This window comes from Triticum dicoccoides, chromosome 5B (genome assembly GCF_002162155.2).
Source record: "Triticum dicoccoides isolate Atlit2015 ecotype Zavitan chromosome 5B, WEW_v2.0, whole genome shotgun sequence".
Lineage (NCBI taxonomy): Eukaryota > Viridiplantae > Streptophyta > Magnoliopsida > Poales > Poaceae > Triticum > Triticum dicoccoides.
Window position 1 is genome coordinate 213,871,863 of NC_041389.1, and position 16,235 is coordinate 213,888,097.

Below are 16,235 nucleotides of genomic sequence, written 5' to 3' on the forward strand. Positions count from 1 at the left end.
CTGGTGACTACTTTCCGGTAGAGCTCCCCGAAGCCGCCGCCAAGAAGGTCCCCAAGATCAACGCCAATAGTGCTGAGGAGCAGTATGCTCCGACAAGCCCTAGGGTTTGTTCCGTTGAAGCAGATGCTCCCGACAAGTTGTGCTCCGACAAGCTTGCCGGGGAACATCACGCTCCGGCTGAGCCGCAGGTTCCTGCCGTAGAAGCAGATGTTCCCACAGCAGCATATGTGCCTTTAGTCCTTGTTGTCGAGCCGCAAGCTCCAGCATGGGCACAGCAGATTGTCCATTTCCTTCAAACAGGAGAACTTCCCGAAGAGCAAGAAGAAGCGGAGAGAGTAGCCCGGCAATCAAGTATGTACCAGTTTGTCGACGACATACTGTACAGAAGAAGATTCAACGGAGTGAAATTGAAGTGCATTCCCCGGGAAGATGGACAGGAGCTATTGGCAGAGATACATGGAGGCATATGTGGCCACCACATTGGCGCAAGAGCACTTGCCGGCAAAGCATTCCGGCAAGGTTTCTTTTGGCCGACAGCCCTCCAAGATGCAACTGCACAAGTAACCAAGTGTGAAGCGTGCCAGTTCCATTCCAAACAGATACACCAGCCCGCTCAAGCTCTCCAGACGATCCCTTTATCCTGGCCATTTTCGGTCTGGGGGCTCGACATCCTCGGCCCCTTTCCCCGAGCTGTCGGGGGCTTTGAGTACTTGTACGTTGCAATCGACAAGTTCACAAAGTGGCCGGAAGTGGAAGCAGTGAGGAAGGTGACAGCACAGTCGGCAGTCAAGTTCTTCAGGTCGATTGTTTGCCGTTTCGGAGTCCCTAACAGGATCATCACCGACAACGGCACGCAATTCACGAGCCGCACCTTCATGCAGTACGTCCAAGATCTTGGCGCCAAGGTCTGCTTCGCTTCTGTTGCTCACCCGAGAAGCAACGGTCAAGCAGAGAGGGCAAACGCTGAAGTGCTGCGCGGACTCAAGACCAGAACTTTCGACAGGCTGCACAAGTGCGGAAAGAACTGGATCGAGGAGCTGCCGGTGGTTCTTTGGTCGATCAGGACGACGCCAAATCGAGCCACTGGCTAGACACCTTTCGCTCTTGTCTACGGAGAAGAGGCAGTTCTCCCCACGGAACTCGTATACGGATCGCCTCGAGTGCTCGCTTATGATGAGCTTGAGCAAGAGCAGCTGCGACAAGATGATACACTGCTCCTCGAGGAAGATCGTCTTTCGGCTGCTGTACGAGCTGCTCGCTACCAGCAAGCTTTGCGCCGCTACCATAGCCGCAAAGTTAACGCCCGAAGTCTCGAGGAAGGCGACCTTGTTCTTCGGCGGGTTCAGTCCGCCAAGAATTCCAACAAGTTGACGCCGAAGTGGGAAGGCCCTTATCGGGTAAAGCGAGTCACTAGGCCTGGCGCTGTCCGCCTTGAGACCGAAGATGGCTTTCCAGTGAGCAACTCCTGGAACATTGAGCATCTTTGTAAGTTTTACCCATAAGGCGTGATTGCCGGAACCTATTCCGGCAACCACCTTTTGTACAAGCCTTGCCGCTGTTGCATGTAAACCTTTGTACAAAGCCGGGCGCAGATCCCGTGCATAAATAAAGATCATATGCTCCACACGTCTTGTCAAATTTCATGCTTATTTCTTTTTTGCATGTATTATCTGACACCTTGTGCAGCACTTACCCCCGGTAAGCAATAACGAGCCTTAAGGCTCCATATCTTTATTTTCTCTTCTTTCTTTTTCTCAAGAAAAGAAGGTTCCTTCGCCCACAAGTTCACGGGGGGAGAGGAGAAGATAATGGTGTGGACTAGGCGTCGTTCAAGGAAGTATCGCCTTGCCGGGACGCAAACGACAGAAAAGCTAAGTTGCCAAAGTTTGAGCACGATCAATTTTAAATTTTTTTAAGTTATCTTCCTTGAACGATCGTGCTTTGTATGGAAAACCTGTGCGCGGAGGAACCAACTCGTAGCTAGTTGCACCCTTACTTTGTTTCGAGTCCGCTCAACAACTTAAGTGTGCTGCAACTGGTTGCGACAAGGTTTCTTGCCGGAAGCGACACCGCCTGCAAGCTGCTGATGTTCCGCACTCAGCGTTCGCGGCAAGGGTGCCTACGCCGGCAAGTTCCCTGAAAGCGTAGGGTAGAAAAACATACAAAGGGAGGAATCAAGTAAAGGGAATAACATAGCGAATACTGCCCAAAATAAAGTTATATTACAATGATAACTTGCCACGCTCTAATAGATTGTTCCCGTAACATGTTTGGCAGCGGCAAGAAAAAGGAGAAAACACGCGGCCTAATCTACGCGGCCGCCATCAACCCTCCTGACTTCATTCACCTTGTCCACAATGGGTGCGACAAGGGCCTTGAGCTCTTTGAGATCAGCACCCGCCGGCAGCTTCTGAAGGACGTTGGTGAGGTTGAGGCCCGGATTCTGGAAGAGCACCTTCACCAACACCTTCTCCAGAAGTCTGGCGCAGATTGCGCGCGACTCGTCAGCCAGCTGCTTTGGGATCCTTTCCCGGAGTTGCTGGAGAGCCGTCGCCACGCCCTTGAAGAACAGAGTGAGCTTGGCGCTGGGCTGGAGATTCCCGTCGGAGGAGTACCCGAAGCCCGCCAAGTCTAGTTGCGCCAGCTCCTCGTCAATAACTGCGGCAATGTTGACGAGGCCCTTTGTCCAGAGCTCCACCGTAGCCCTGAAGGTGTTTTGAGTCTCGGCAGCCCTCGTTAGCAGCTCCTCGTTGGCCTTGATCTCTCCCTTCAAGTCCTCCTCTCGCTTCTTGGCGCCACCCAGCGTCTCAGTCAGCGTGGCCAGCTTCAGCTCCAGATCAGCATTTGAGTCTTTGGCGGCGTTCAGTTCCTTGCCCTTATCGGTGAGTTGGACTTGCAGATCGCCATGAGCGAGGGCGTCGTTCTCGCGCTCGCGCTGGAGCGCGGCAAGCTCCTCATCCTTCCCTTTCAGATCAGCCTCCAGCTGCGTCATCTTCACCTCCAGTTCCTTCTTGGCGGCCTCGGCAGCTACGGCAGCGTCCTTCGCTTCCTTGAGTGCCCCGCCAAGTGATTGCTCACGCGCGGCAAGCTCCTCCTCATAGCTGTCCAGATTGACTTTCTGCTGCGTCAGTTCACCTTCCCGGGTGGACAATTCCTCAGCGGCAAGTCTCTGTTGCTCTTCGGCTTCAGCTTTCTCGAGGAGGAAGGCCTTCTGCGCCTCGGCAAGCTGCGCCCTCTCCTCCGTGATGGACCGGAGGGCCTCTTGATTGCGGCTCTGGAGCTCCTCTGCATGCTTCTCTATGTCCACTCCCGCCTGCGCGACAAGCGCTTCCCAAGACTCCAGCTTCGCTTGTCGGGCACGGTAGAGCAACACCAACTTCTGGAGCAGCTGCTCCTCCTCAGACTCGCCGCTGCTACTACTTGGCGCGTCAACCACTGTCAGCCCAGCGGAGGCGAGCACTTCTCCGTCAAAAGCCTCCCCCTCGACCGGCGCCCTAGAGCTTGACGCCCAGGGAAGCTTGATGAAGACACCGTCGCCGGCCTTCAAGTAGGCGCCGGGCTGGGGCTATTTGGAGCCTGGCGCAGCGTCAGCGATGGAGGGATCAGCGGTCGGCGTAGCGCCTTGCGCTCCTGCAGCCCGCGGGTCATCAGTGCGATCGCCGGACCCCTCGCCAGCTCCTGCGCCAGCAGCCTTGGCGGCCTCTTCGTCGGCAGGATCATCAGCGCCGGCCTCTTCTTCGGTAGCAGCGGCATCGTTGGTGTTGCCGTGCGCGTTCTCCTCGCCGGTGGCATCGGTCTCCATCGGCTCCATGGAGGGAGGATCTGAAGACAGGAAGAGGGAGAAAAAGTTAAGCCAATATCCAAAAGAAGGACCGAAGGGAAGTTTTCTGACAAGAAGGATTACCTGTGCTGGGCTCTATAATCATGGGCTCCACCTCCGGGGGACCACTGGTCCCATCCCTTGCTGGAGAACTGCCCCTTGCCAGGGACCTCTCCCTTGCCGGAGAGCGCTCCCTTGCCGGGGAGTCGTCCCTTGGCGGCGTAGTTGAAGCAGATAGCACCTCAGGAGCGGCTTCTGGTTGTTCCTGATGGGCCTGTTCTGCTCCTACACAAGTAAACCAACAATCAAGATATCAACAAGGAAAGAGCACTCATGTGCGCCCCACAACAGAAAGTGAACAAATGCTTACGCTGGGGGCTGCGCTGGGGGCTGCTTCGAGGAGAGATTGCCGGGTCCGACAAGGTGGTCTCGGACGCGCCCTATGTTATCACAATGGGATCGTCCTCGATGACAACCATGGGGACCTTGGCCCTCTTCGCCGCTCTCTCGGCCAGAGTCCTGAAAAGGAATGAGGTTCAGAGGGAAGCAGATCAGATACAAGACAAGAAACAGCAAGAATCGAAGATATATGAGTACAACAAGAAGAAAGTCTTACTCCTCCTCCTCTTCTTCCTCCTCGTCAGAGCTCAGCGCGGAGAGGTCAAAGTCCGGTACTCTTTCAGCGCGACGAGGCGGAGGAGTAGGCTCCCTTGGACGCTTGGCGGGGGCTACGGCAGGATGGGAAGCGGCAGCTCGAGAGGACCCCGCTCCAGTTGCCGGCACGGCAAGAGATGCCCCCGCGGCAACGGTGCTTGTCACGGTGGAGCGTGTCCCGCGGCGCGGCGGCTGTTGGCCCGCCTGCCGCCCTGCTGTGTCTCCGGTCCTGCGAAGGCGCCTTCTTGGTTGAGCTGAGGGCTGCACTGGGGGCTCCACCTGTGGCAAGCTGCTCGAAGACGGCTGGCCGCTTGCACCCTCGGCGGGCTCGCTCGGTTCGGCTTCAAGCTCTCCCTCGCCGACGACTTCCCCGACAAGCTCTTCTCGGTCGGCAAGGCTTGCCGCCTCGGCCGCCTCTGCCTCCTCCACGGTGAACCCAAATTCACCCGCAGCGGCAGCCGCCGCCGCCTCTTCCGCCCTGGTGGCGATGTGCCGCATCTCGTCATCGGTGGTGTCGCGGGTGAGGAGCCTCTGCTCGTCGGCGCGGACCGCTACCTCCACCAAGTCGTCGAAGAATTGCTGCACAACGTTGTCGGTAGGCTCCCGCCAAGTTGGGATAATCCCATGCGAGTCGCCCTCCGGCATCATTGCGCGGATGTTATCGAGCTGGGAGTTGTTGCACAATGGGACGACGCCCTGCGGCAGCCTGAACCACTCGGGATGGTTGGGGTCGTGCTTGAACAGCTCTTTGAGCGTCCCATCCAACTCCAAGACAGTAAAATTAAAATTGAGGCCTGGGCGCAGCCTCATGATATCCGCCGGACCCCCGAATAGCCAAGCAGGTCTCCCCCTCTCCTGCAGAGGGGCGATACGGCAACGAAGAAAGTCCGCGCCAACAGCCCCTACGGTGAGCCCGGCAAGCCTGAGCCGCAAGATCCGGGTGGTGGCGATCTTCAGCTTAGCATCGTCCGCCGCCAGGGCGCTCCAATCGCCGCCGCGCACTACTCGGGCTTGGCGCAAGTTGGTGAATGGCTGCGAATCCTCATCAACAATCCAACACCATTCCGCTCTCCACTCCTCCCATTTGCTACGGAGCTCCCCCTCCAGATAGACTTCCTTCATACCGGCTCTCGAGATCCAGGCGATCCCGCCAGATAAGGGCTCTCCTTTCTTGACCCGGGGCATGAAATAGTGGCGGAAAAGGGCTACGTTTGGGTGGATTCTGACGAAGTTCTCGCAAAGATGTGCGAAAACCGCCATGGTCAGAACGGCGTTGGGGGTGAAATCGAGGAGATGGAGCCCGTATGTGTTCATGATGTCACAGAAGAAATCGGAAAAGGGCGGGCAGAGCCCGCAATAGAAGAACAGTGGGAAGAAAGGGTATCCTTTTGGACACCGTTTCGAAGTAGAAGCTTCGGCGGAGAGTACTTGCGTGCGCGGATGCGCCCACGTCTCCGTCGACCAGAAAAGGTAGAACCATTCCCTCAACTCCTTCGCGGAGAGCTCAGGAGGGAAGAGTGCCTGCTCCTTCCGCAGTGCCTCAAGCCGCAGCGCCTCGGCTGACTTCGCACCCTTCCCGGTCTTCGGAGCCATGACGGAGGCGGTGGGGGAGGGCGAGGGCGTTGGCGGTGATGGCAGCGACGGGGGGCGGAGCGCTGCTCTCTTTCGGCTTGGGAAGCGGAGGGGAGCGGCGGAGATTTCTGAGGAAGGAACCGCAAGTGGCGAAGGTGGGGGAACGGCCCCTGTTTCCCCTACTTATAAAGAGGAGGAGGCTAACGTTACGCCTTTTTCGATTAAAGAATCACCCACGATCTCTCCCACGACACCGCGTTCGACGCGTGCCATTACGGGAGGGTGCGGTGGATACGGAGTTAGATGTGGTGTGGACCCAGGCCGCGTGTGCCCGTGCCCTGTTTTGGGCCTGGCCCAACAGCGCTCGGCACCGTGTGTGGCCCAGGCCCGGGGGCTCCTGCCGGTGTACTAAAGTAGGGGTACCTTAGTATCCCGAACTTATGCACGGGCAGTCGCAGCGCCCCGCGGCAAGACTTGCCGGGTGCCCGCCAAGGTCCTCCGTAGTTCCTATTGATGCCATTCAAGAACAAAGTGTCCTAACTAAGAAGACAAGGCCCCGGCAAGAGAGGCTTGCCGGGAAGGACAAAGGCCCCGGCAAGAGGAGCTTGCCGGGAAGGCCAGCCAAGGCTTTTTCAAGGAGCTTGCCGCGACGCACCGCGCGTCCCGGCAAGACCCGACAAGCGACAAGCTTCCGAGCGCGACAAGACAACGACCGCGGCAAGGCGCTTGCCGTGGAGAAGCCACCACTCTGTGCCCACGCTCCAGCGCATCCGTTGATGTGTCGTCGCAGGACCGTTCCAGGCGCACGTGGCGGGAAGCTGTGCAGCCAAGCGGTGCGAGGTGGCGAGTGGAGATGACGAGAAGGCCATCGTGGCGAACGGTGGCGCCCCTAACGGTCGCTTTTCTGCACTGTTGGGCGACGCGGACGGGCATTGAATGCTCTTGTCCCCTGCCATCAGAGTTAGGTAGGATGCACTGTAGAGGCAGTTGTACCAACCCCTCTTTTTACATTTGTACCCCTGTCTGCGTTGCCACCTGTCGGTGACCCCTTTAGCCTATAAAAGGAGGCCCATGCGCAACGTAGGGGGGTTCGACTGGTTCGGAACTACAGAACGCTCACGCTCTCGAGCAAGAACAGAATATAACCACAAAGCAGCAGTAGGAGTTTTATCTCTTCGGAGAGCTCCGAAGCTGGGTAAAATCCCTCGCGTGCCTCGCCTCGATCCGCTCTTCGTGCGTCCTCCGCTCCCTGCCGGACTGAGAAGGGGCCCTGCCCCATAGGTGTTCGTATCCCACGACACCGTAGCAGCCACGTAAAACTTGCAACAATAAAAGTAGAGGACGTCTAACTTGTTTTTGCAGGGCTTGGTGTGATGTGATATGGTCAAGACATGATGTGATATAATTTATTGTTGAGATGATCATGTTTTGTAACAAAGTTATCGGCAACTGGCAGGAGCCATATGGTTGTCGCTTTATCGTATGCAATGCAATCGCCATGTAATTGTTTTACTTTATCACTAAGCGGTAGCAATAGTCGTAGTAACAATAGTTGGCGATACGACAACGATGCTACGATGGAGATCAAGGTGTCGAGCCGGTGACTATGGAGATCATGACGATGCTTCGGTGATGGAGATCATGAGCACATGATGATGATGGCCATATCATGTCACTTATTTTGATTGCATGTGATGTTTATCTTTTATGCATCTTATTTTGCTTAGTATGGTGGTAGCATTATAAGATGATCCCTTACTAATTTCAAGGTATAAGTGTTCTCCCAGAGTATGCACCGTTGCTACAATTCTTAGTGCTGAGACACCACGTGATGATCGGGTGTGATAAGCTCTACGTTCACATACAATGGGTGCAAGCCAGTTTTGCACACGCAGAATACTCGGGTTAAACTTGACGAGCCTAGCATATGCAGAAATGGCCTCGGAACACTGGAGACCGAAAGGTCGAGCATGAATCATATAGTAGATATGATCAACATAGAGATGTTCACCATTGAAAACTACTCCATCTCATGTGATGATCGTACATGGTTTAGTTGATATGGATCATGTGATCATTTAGATGACTAGAGGGATGTCTATCTAAGTGGGAGTTCTTAAGTAATATGATTAATTGAACTTCAATTTATCATGAACTTAGTCCTGATAGTATTTTGCAAATTATGTTGTAGATCAATAGCTCACGTTGTAGCTTCCCTATGTTTTTATATGTTCCTAGAGAAAACTAAGTTGAAAGATGACAGTAGCAATGATGCGGACTGGGTCCGTAATGTGAGGTTTATCCTCATTGTTGCATAGAAGAATTATGTCCTTGAGGCACCGCTAGGTGACAGACCTATTGCAGGAGCAGATACAGACGTTATGAACATTTTCCTATCTCAATATGATGACTACTTGATAGTTTAGTGCACCATGCTTTACGGCTTAGAACCGGAACTTGAAAAACGTTTTTGAAACGTCACGGAGCATATGAGATATTCCGAGAGCTGAAATTGGTATTTCAGACTCATGCCCGTGTCAAGAGGTATGAGACCTCTGACAAGTACTTTCCCTAAAAGATGGAGGATAATTGCTCAACTAGTGAGCATGTGCTTAGAATGTCTGTGTACTACAATCACTTGAATCAAGTGGGAGTTAATCTTCCAGATAAGATAGTGATTGACAGAGTTCTCTAGTCAACCATCACCAAGTTACTGGAACTTCGTGATGAACTATAGTATGCAAGGGATGACGAAAAAGATTCCCGAGCTCTTCGTGATGCTGAAATTGACGAAGGTATAAATCAAGAAAGAGCCCCAGTGTTGATGATTAAACAAGACCACTAGTTTCAAGAAAAGGGCAAAGGGAAGGAAGGTAACTTCAAATGTAATGGCAAGAAAGTTGTCACTCTCATGAAGAAGACCAAAGCTAGACCTAAGCCTGAAACTGAGTGCTTCTACTTCAAAGAAAATGGTCACTAGAAGCGGAACTACCCCAAATATTTGGTGGAAAAGATGGATGGCAAAGTGAACAAAGGTATATTTGATATACAGGTTATTGATGTGTACCTTGCTAGTGTTCATAGTAGCCCCTGGGTACTCGATACTTGTTTGGTTGCTCAGATTAGTAACTCAAAATAGGAGTTACAGAATAAATAGAGACTAGTTAAGAATGAAGTGACGATGTATGTTGGAAGTGGTTCCAAGATTGATATGATCATCATCGCACACTCCTTAAACTTTCAGGTTTAGTGTTGAACCTAAATAAATGTTATTTAGTGTTTGCATTAAGGATGAATATGATTAGATAATGTTTATTGCAATACAATTATTCATTTAAGACGGAGAATAATTGTTATTCTATTTACATGAATAGAACCTTCTATGGTCATACACCCAATGTTGATGGTTTATTGAATCTCGATCGTGGTAATACACATGTTCATAATGATGATGCCAGAAGATGCAAAGTTGAAAATGATAGTGCAACTTATTTGTGGCACTGCCGTTTGGGTCATATCGGTGTAAAACGCATGAAGAAGCTCCATAAAGATAGACTTTTGGAATCACTTGATTATGAATCATTTGATACTTGCGAATCGTGCCTTATGCGCAAGATGATTAAAACTCCGTTCTCCAGAACTATGGAACGAGATAGTGACTTATTGAAAATAATACATATCGATGTATGCGGTCCAATGAGTGTTGATGCTCATGGCGGGTATTGTTATTTTCTAACCTTCACAGATGATTTGAGAAGATATAGGTATATCTACTTAATGAAACACAAGTCTGAAACATTTGAAAAGTCAAAGAATTTCAGAGTGAAGTGGAGAATCATCGTAACAAGAAAATAAAGTTTCTACGATCTGATCATGGAGGAGAATATTTGAGCTACGAGTTTGGCCTTCGTTTAAAACAACGTGGAATAGTTTCAGAGCTCACGCCACCTGGAACACCACAGCGTAATGGTGTGTCCAAACATCGTAAGCGCACTTTATGGATATGGTGCCATCTATGATGTCTCTTACCGATTTACCACTACCGTTTTGGGCTTATGCATTAGAGACAGCTGCATTCACTTTAAACAGGGCACCATCAAAATATGTTGAGATGGCGCCTTATGAATTGTGGTTTGGATAGAAACCAAAGTTGTCATTTCTTAAAGTTTGGGGCTGCAATGCTTATGTGAAAAAGCTTCAACCTGATAAGCTCGAACCCAAATTGGAGAAGTGCATCTTCACTGGATACCAAAAGGAAACTATTGGGTACACCTTCTATCATAGATCCGAAGTCAAGATATTCGTTGCTAAGAATGGTTCCTTTCTAGAGAAGGAGTTTCTCTCGAAAGAAGTGAGTGTGAGGAAAGTAGAACTTGATGAGGTAATTGTACCTTCTTCCGAACGGGAAACTAGTTCATCACAGAAATCAGTTCTAGTGATTCCTAACCAATTAGTGAGGAAGCTAATGATGATGATCATGAAACTTCAGATCAAGTTACTACCAAACCTCATTGGTCAACTAGAGTATAGTACGCACTAGAGTGGTACGGTAATCCTATTCTGGAAGTCATGTTACTAGACCATGATGAACCTACGAACTATGAGGAAGCGATGATGAGCCCAGATTCCGCAAATTGGCTTGAGGCCATGAAATCTGAGATGGGATCTATGTATGAGGACAAAGTGTGGATTTTGGTGGACTTGCCCGATGATCGGCAAGCCATTAAGATAAATGGATCTTCAAGAGAAAGACGGACGCTGATAGTAGTGTTACTATCTACAAAGCTCGACTTATCGCAAAAGGTTTTCGACAAGTTCAAGGAGTTGACTACGATGAGACTTTCTCACCCGTAGCAATGCTTAAGTCTGTTCGAATCATGTTAGCAATTGCTGCATTTTATGATTATGAAATTTGGCAGATGGATGTCAAAACTGCATTCCTGAATGGATTTCTGGAAGAAGAGTTGTATATGATGCAACAAGAAGGTTTTGTCGATCCAAAGGGTGCTAACAAAGTGTGCAAGCTCCAGTGATCCATTTATGGACTGGTGCAAGCCTCTCGGAGTTGGAATAAACGCTTTGGTAATGTGATCAAAGCATATGGTTTTATACAGACTTTTGGAGAAGCCTGTATTTACAAGAAAGTGAGTGGGAGCTCTATAGCATTTCTAATATTACATTTGGATGACATATTGTTTACTGGAAATGATATAGAATCTCTGGATAGCATAAAGGGATACTTGAATAATAGTTTTCAATTAAAGACCTCGGTGAACACTACAAAAAAAGACATATCCGTGACATTTTGGGCCGAACGAAAAAAAATTCTGTCATACATATGACACTTCTATGACGATAATTATGACAAAACCGGTATCATCATAGATGTGGTGGGATCCTACTTCTATGACAAAAAATCATGACAGAAAATGGGCTTTTCGTCCTGGGCGGGCCGGAGATGCAGCTGCATGACATTCTTTGGGCCGTCCATGACGGAAAAAACCGTGGTAGAAGCGAGGGGGAGGAAAATTTCAAGGAGTTGCCGGTTACGGTGGGAGGTCGGGGGCTGAGCGATGCGTGTTTCTCTCGTACACGTACGCGCGTGTGTGCGAGGCGTTGGCTCTAACTGAACCCGAGCGATTGCACTGCAGGTTACGCGTTATTGAACCCGAGCGATCGATCGATGGCTGTTAACTAAACCCGATGTAGCGATTCCTTCGCTACTGCTGCTAACTGAAGCCGATCGATTGGATGAACAGTGAGCGTTGCGGGGGGGTTTGGATGAACAGTGAGCGGTGGCGTTGCCTCTGGATGAACAGGACCCCATGGTGTGGAGGGCTGGATGAACAGTAGACGGTGGAGGGGTGGCCGTGGAGGGGTGGTTGAACAGGACCCCGTGGTGTGGAGGGCTAGATGAACAGTAGACGGTGGAGGGGTGCCCGTGGAGGGGTGTAACGCCCCGAGACCGACGCTCCAGAAGACTTCCAGCTATTCCGAGTTTCGCCTTGTGTTTTAGTTGCTTGTTGCATTGCATCATGTCATATCTTGCATTGCATCGTTTCATCATGCCATCATATCATTAATTTTTATAACTCTTCTAAATAAATTGTGTGGATCCTCGGTCCATTTAAATTGAGGGATATTCACAATGGTGATTTCTCTTTATAACATATCCTCCTAATATTTATGGAGCTAATTTAAATATTTCTTTAATTTGGAATTCACCATAACACACTTCTAAAAATATCCCAATGCCTTTGTTATCTTAATTCTTGGTCTCCAACCTTGCCATAAATTCTTTCGTCATTTTCCCGAGCTCCACCAAATTTCTCAACATTTTTGCACATACCGAATACCCACTTCTTTCTCACACTCATTTGAATTAAATTCAAATGAGGTGGAATTCAACTCCACGCCCACGCTCACTTTCTATTTTCTTGGATCAAGCTTATTTTTCTGAGTCCAGGAAAATTAACCCCTTGCGCATTTTTCCCCTGGACCTCTCTTTCTTTTTCTTCCCTCTAATCTCTTTTCTGCTAAAGAGTTAAAAAAGAAGGAAGAAGCCCACCAGCCCAATCGCACCACGCCTGTCCATTTGCCTCCCAAAGCCCAGCCACTCTGTTAATCCTAGACTCGATCCCCTCCTCATCTCTTGCTCGCCCCCCCCCCCTCTCTCTCATTTCCCTGCTCGTGCCGCCAGAGAGGAGCAGAGCCTCGCTCCTCCCAATCCTCCTCGCCCATGCCTCCCCGTCAATCTCCCGTGCGCCGCCACCCATAGGAGAACCACCTCGTGCGCGACCCCGCCGCCAGCGTCCCTCGCGCCGCCACCTGCTCGCTCGGCCCTCTCCATCCTCGTCCTGATCGAGAGAGGCTCCCGAGCCGCCGCCGCCACCCGGATGCATCTTCGCCGACACCATGACCGCCTCCCCATCATCACCTCCGGCAAGATGCATCGCCAAGCTCGACGTCACCCTCCTGCTTCTCCTCCTCGCTCGCCTCCTGCAGCCCGAGCGCCACCACCGGAGTTGCTCCATCCACTGCGCGCTACCCCGAGCCCCAAGCGCTGTCCCGACCTCTGCACCCGGGCTCTCATCCCCGTCTTCCCGGCGTCCTCTGCATCCCCTGGCTGCATCGAACAGCAGCAGCTCATCGCTCAAGCCTTGACGCTCCTGCAACCCAAGTCCATCGCCACCTCGCCAGAGAACCCCGTCCTCGCCTGGATCTCCGTTGCCAGCCCCAAGCCTCGCCGTTGCTGCATCCATTTTGCCTGAACCGCGCCCCTGCTTCACCTCGAACAGCAGCAGCAGCTCACCCGCTCGTCCTCGTGGACTCGATTCAGTCAAACGCCAGGTCCACGGGTCGGGGCCGTCTCCCCTTCCTTTTGCCATGCCTCCTGTTCACGTTGACCAGAAGATCGCAAGAGTCCTCTCTGCCTCCTGTACACTGTTGGTCACCAGTTGATGCACCCCAAGTACCACAACTACGACAGATGCCCCGAGGACACCAAGTACGACTACACACGACGATGCGTCAAGTTCCACCATCGTCGACTCCATGGACGTCAAGTTCCTCTCTGACCCTGTGTACGACTACGTGGATTCACCAAGTACTCTTTGGATACGCCAAGTTCGACTACATGGATACGATAAGTTCCTCTCCGGACATGTACGACTACCGTCGCCAAGATTGCTTGTACCTCTACCGTCGCCATGTGCCACTACTTCCACTACCGCCGCCACGTGAACGTCTACTTCCTCTACGCTCCGAGCTCGAACCGCCCCGAAACACAAGCTTCGAAGGTATAACGCCGAGATGACGCCCGCGAATGAATGCATGTTGTATGAGATGAACCGTATGTTTGCACCGTGCCTGTTTGCTTCGTACACGTTCCTCCTCATTTGCCATGCCGCCCTCCCATGGGAACTCGGAATCCGGGATCACCCCACCATCTTTTGCATGTCCCATTAATCCACACTTTCTTTTGCACCGACATCCAGACGAGTTGTCGGATCATCAGGATGTTGCCGTGGCACCATTTTTGTTTCACCGCCGTGGCACCCTTTTCCTTCCGCCATGGCGACAAATGCTTCATAACATGCTCATGTCAACATTTTTCATAATAATTGCATAAACCTTGATTATGTCATCCGCATCATGATAACAACAATTACAATGTTTAAAATTGTTGCTTGCGTTAAATTGCTAAATAACATATGGGGATTTTCAGAATTGTTGTTTGTTGTTTCCGGCCTCACTTAAACTTGCCTAGATAGGTAGTTTAATTATGTTTCACCTCTTGCCATGTTTATAACAACATGTAATATTGTTGTGTTCATAAATGAGAGCGAACTAAATAACTTGAATGTGGTGTTTCGTCAATATGCAACTCGTTGCATATTGAGCTCCTTGCATATTGAGCTCCACTTAACTTGTAGTATTGCTTGTTGCACTTTGCCATGCCATGCCACATTAAACCAGACATGCATCATACTTCATTGTGCATCATGCCATGATTATTCTTGTGTGTTTACCATGTTGTTTGTTTCTTTCCGGTGTTGCTTCTTAGTTCTGGTAATGTTGCGATTGTGAGGATTCATTCGACTACCCCCGTTCGTCTTCTTCATGGACTCGTTCTTCTTCCTTGCGGGATTTCAGGCAAGATCACCGCTACCCTGGATCTTACTACTATCATTGCTATGCTAGTTGCTTCGTTCTATCGCTTTGCTGCGCTACCTATTGTTTGCTCTTCAAGCCTCCCAATTTGCCATGTCAGCCTCTAACCTTTTCACCCTTCCTAGCAAACCATTGCTTGACTATGTTACCGCTTTGCTCAGCCCCTCTTATAGCATTGTTAGTTGTAGGTGAAGTTAAAGATTGCTCCATGGTGGACAGGATTATGTTGGGATAACACAATATCTCTTATTTAATTAATGCATATATATTCTTGGTAAAGGGTGGAAGACTCGGCCTTATGCCTGGTGTTTTGGTCCACTCTTGCCACCCTAGTTTCCGTCATACCGGTGTTATGTTCCCGGATTTTGCGTTCCTTACGCGGTCGGGTGATTTATGGGACCCCCTTGACAGTTCGCTTTGAATAAAACTCCTCCAGCAAGGCCCAACCTTGGTTTTACCATTTGCCTCACCAAGCCCTTTTTCACCTGGGTTTCCGGAGCCCGAGGGTCATCTTTATTTTAAACCCCCGGGCTAGTGCTCCTTCGAGTGTTGGTCCAACCTGAGCGATCTCCGGCGCCCCCTGGGCAACCAGGGTCTATGCCAACCCGACGTCTGGCTCATCCGATGTGCCCTGAGAACGAGATATGTGCAGCTCCTATCAGGATTTGTCGGCACATCGGGCGGCTTTGCTGGTCTTGTTTTACCATTGCCGAAATGTCTTGTAAACAGGGATTCCGAGACTGATCGGGTCTTCCTGGGAGAAGGTATATCCTTCATTGATCGCGAGAGCTTATCATGGGCTAAGTTGGGACACCCCTGCAGGGTATAAACTTTCGAGAGTCGTGCCCGCGGTTATGTGGCAGATGGGAATTTGTTAATGTCCGGTTGTAGATAACTTGACACCAGATCCGAATTAAAACGCATCAACCGTGTGTGTAGCCGTGATGGTCTCTTTTCGGCGGAGTCCGGGAGGTGAACACGGTTTTGGGTTATGTTTGACGTAAGCAGGAGTTCAGGATCACTTCTTGATCATTGCTAGTTTCACGACCGTTCCGTTTGCTCTCTTCTCGCTCTTATTTGCGTATGTTAGCCACCATATATGCTTAGTCGCTGCTGCAACCTCACGACTTTACCCCTTCCTTTCCCATTAAGCTTTGCTAGTCTTGATACCCATGGTAATGGGATTGCTGAGTCCTCGTGGCTCACAGATTACTACAACAACAGTTGCAGGTACAGGTTATGCGATGATCATGACATGAGAGCGATGTTTGCTTGTTTTGGAGTTCTTCTTCTACTTCTTCTTCGATCAGGGGATAGGTTCTAGGTCGGCAGCCTGGGCTAGTAGGGTGGATATTGTTTGAGCTTCTGTTTGTATTTCATCCGTAGTCGGATGTTGATCTTATGTATGTTGTATTGATGTACTCTTGTGGCATTTGTATGCCTTTTGTATGTATCCCCATCTATTATGTAATGTTGATGTAATGATATCCACCTTGCAAAAGCGTATCAATATGCG